Source organism: Nanorana parkeri, unplaced genomic scaffold (assembly GCF_000935625.1).
Source record: "Nanorana parkeri isolate BGI_ZX_2015 unplaced genomic scaffold, ASM93562v1 scaffold658, whole genome shotgun sequence".
In the NCBI taxonomy this organism is placed as follows: Eukaryota; Metazoa; Chordata; class Amphibia; order Anura; family Dicroglossidae; genus Nanorana; species Nanorana parkeri.
This window is the reverse complement of record NW_017306926.1, coordinates 715,570-719,532: the sequence shown is the minus strand read 5'-3', so window position 1 is coordinate 719,532 and position 3,963 is coordinate 715,570.

Genomic DNA, 3,963 nt, shown 5'->3' with positions numbered 1-3,963 from the left:
AGCGACCCCTCGCCCCCCCCCCTCCCCTCATAGTTCTCCTTTAACAACATACTAAACTTCTCCCAAATAGATACGAATTCCAAAAATGAAAACTTTTGATTGATCCGAATTGCGAATAACGAATATCAAATGGATCCGAATTTCAGAATACGAAAAAAAAATCTGAAACCAAAAGGAGACAACATTTTCAGCCATGCACATGTCTACTTCTGTAGAGTGATCATGTATACCCACAACCTCCCCGCACCCCCATGACAAATTAAAAAGTATATATACATACCTTCATTTACATAGTTACATAGTTAGTCAGGTTGAAAAAAGACACATGTCCATCGAGTTCAACCTATAGAGATTACCCCCTGTTGATCCAGAGGAAGGCAAAAAAGACCCTATAAAGCATGGTTCAATTTGCTCCAACAGGGGAAAAAATTCCTTCCTGATCCCATTGTATGTGAATCCAAATTTTGGATATAGCTGTATGTTAGTACGTTTTGGCTATATACAGTATACACTTACTGGCTGATGTCACGGGTCCTTGGCAGCCTGAGCTTCACTCAATCTAGAAACAATGTGCCAACTAGAAGGGAGATTTTTTTGCAGGGACAGTGCCGGGTGGCAGGTGGGTATTGCAGCAAAGTAACTTTCTTTTCTTTTGTTTTTTTTTTTTACTGTTATGGCCAATGTATTTTTCATGAAATAGCAGAAACGGGACTTTCACTTAAAGAAAAGCCAATCTGTGGCTGAATACCGGTCCCATTCCAAGATTCACCCATTCGAAGAAGAAATAAATATTTTAATTTTTCATTTATTACTGTGGAATCTCTATGAGGGTTCATTTACATTTCATTGTTTTTTAGGTGTATCTGTAGAAAAAACCTTTTTTTAGATTCAGATAAAACGAGTACATTGTTTTCTTGCTGACCTCCGTGTACCCGCTGGGGAAATTCACCCTCTCTATGACCATCCTTATGACCATATATCGCATATGTCAGGGCTCAAAATTTCCACTCGCCCCCTCGCAATTGGCGAGTGAAAATTGCGTGAGGGCGAGTGGAAATTTATCTGGGGAGGGGGAGCCCCCGGCGGGACCAGCGGGGGGTGAAACTACCGCCGCTTCTGCAGCGGCGATCGGGCGGTTCAGTTTTCTTCTGTGGGGGGAGTGAAGGGAAGACAGCTGCACTGATTTTTCTTCACCTCGGCAGCTGTAGGGACAGAGCGGCAGAGGAGGAGAAGAATCTGTTTGTTGGTCTTCCTTCACTCCGGCCACCTGCAGCTTCCTCCGCCCACCTCATCTGCCATAGGCTGGAGGAAGACTGCAGCTGCTTTTGGCCGGCTGGACGTTTTTGCAACGCGGGACCTGAAGAATACATCTCTTTACCCCCCAGCACCAGCACCAGTACCACCACCAGAACCACCACCAAAACAAGGAGAGGAAGAGGGCAGATCAGCTATATGCACTGTAAGTCCTGTTCTTTCTGCCGTACACTGCTGACCTCTGTGCGTTAAATTACTGACCTCTGTAGTCTGTGTTAAATTACTGACCTCTGTACTGTGCGTTACATTACTGACCTCTGTAGTCTGCGTTAAATTACTGACCTCTGTACTGTGCGTTAAATTACTGACCTCTGTAGTCTGCGTTAAATTACTGACCTCTGTACTGTGCGTTGCATTACTGACCTCTGTACTGTGTGTGAAATTACTGACCTCTGTACTGTGTGTGAAATTACTGACCTCTGTACGGTGCGTTACATTACTGACCTCTGTACTGTGTGTTAAATTACTGACCTCTGTACTGCTGACCTCTGTACTTTGTGTCACACCGCTGACCTGGCGGAGTTAAGGCCGGGGCAGGGTAGGGGTTAGGTGGGGCAACTGGTGGCGAGTGACTCTTAAGGCCTGGCTAGTAGCTCAGGGCCTGAAATTTTGAGCCCTGGCATATATCATATACGACCTCATCACAGGGACAGAAAGTGATGGAAAATCCAAAATGTTATGTTGAAAGGAAAAATCCAGCTGAATGTTTTTGATAAAGGAACACTTGAGGTAATTAAGACCGAGTAATAAATGTAAGTGGTTGGGGGGTTTCTGTGTTGGGAAAATATATAATTTTGGCATATACAGTAACGAGGTAAAGTGAATTTAAAACCTACAAATTTCTTGACTTATTTTTATTAGCAACTGCAGGCAAAAGGGAAATGTAATCATTGAACTGCTAATGCAATTAATTAAACATTGCAGCTGGAGAAAATTCAGTTCATTTCAGTCATTCGTCCTAAGATTAAGATTTTGGGGGTTCCTGTGGCTGCTTCACCAGTGAGTCTTCACATAGAGCGCCTGGGAGGGACAACAGTGGGGGCTGAGCAGACTTCACAAAGCGCCTGAGATCAGAGTACAGGGGACCAGGAGTTAGGAAACATGTTGGGACCAGGGCTGGAGCAGTGCCAGGAATTAGACTAGGACCAGTGTTAGGATCGGGACTATGAGCAGTGCCAGGGGTGGGAGTGTGAGCAGTGCCAAGACAGGAGACCAGGAGCTGTGCCAAAAGCAAAACCATGGGTAACTCCAGGGGATGAGACAAGGAGCAGTGCCTGGGGAGGAAATACAAACCATGCCAGAGGTAAGACCACAAACAGTGCGAGGGTCAAGACCAGAAGCAGTACAAAGCACAAGATTAGAAAAAGTGCCAGAAGTGGAACCAAGAGCAGTGCCAACAGAGGGACAAGGTGCAGTGCCAGAACTGTGACCAGGTGCCATGGCAGGTGAGGGACAAAGTGTAGTACCACGAGTGGGACCAGGATAAGTGCCAGGGGAGGGACAAGGTGCAGCACCAGCAGAAGGAACAGACACAGCACCAGAAGTGAAACCAGGAGCAGGGCAAGGGGAAGGTGTTGAACCTTTAGCGTGCCATTAGTGGGCCCAGAAGCAGGATTAAGAGTTGTCTCAGGAGCAGGGCCAGGGGAGGAAACACAGGCAGTGTCAGAGATAGAACCACAAGCAGTGTCAGGAGTAAGACCAGAAGCAGTACAAAGAACAGGATTGGAAAAAGTGTCAGATGTGAAACCAAGAACAGTGCCAGGGGAGGGACAAGGTACAGCAACAGGAGCAGGGCCGGGGAGGGGACAAGACATAGCACCAGCAGAGGGACCAAAAGTGAAACCAGGAGCAGGGCAAGGTATTGAACCTTTAGCAGTGCCATTAGTGGGCCCAGGAGCAGGCGTTAGACCATTACCCATGCCAGGAGTGGGCCCAGGAGCATGACTAAGAGTTGGACCTTTAGCAGTGCCATTAGTGGGCCCAGGAGCAGGAGTTAGACAATTAGCTATGCCAAGAGTGGGCCCAGAAGCTGGACTAAGAGTTGGACCATTAGCAGTGCCAGGACTGAGACCTGGAACTATGGCCGTTGTAGTTGGAAGCAACCAGAGAACAGCATATAGGACATGGAATGCACAGGCTTGGGATAACTGGAAAAAAAACATCAAAACATCAGATTTAAGGCAGTTTTGGGGCTCGGTGTAGGCTGGTAAACCAAACCAAAGCACGGAGGGAAATCATAAGCCTTGGGCAGGTAGACTAAAGTCCCGGTATACATTTCACAGCTTAATTTTCAATTACTGCCGATTCCTCGGGTTATTGTGTACCGGTACACAGCGCCGTTTCCAGAATAATAATAATTGCATGTAATATAGGTAATGATATGAATCTGACAGCCTCTAATGAACCTGACGCTTTGTAGAACTTAAACTCAATTTCCTTACAAATGTTTTATTTCCCCGCAGAACGATAGAGAGACAAATGCAGGAGAAGCAGAATGATTCATAATAATCGGAACTAATGAGGGTTTTAGCTGCTAAATTCTCTTACTAATACAAACAGATGATCTTAGGCGCGCATTAGAAGCTGTCACCCCGGTCTTCAATACACACAATACGGGGAAAAAGGCGAGCGGGGGAGGTTTCGGCAACA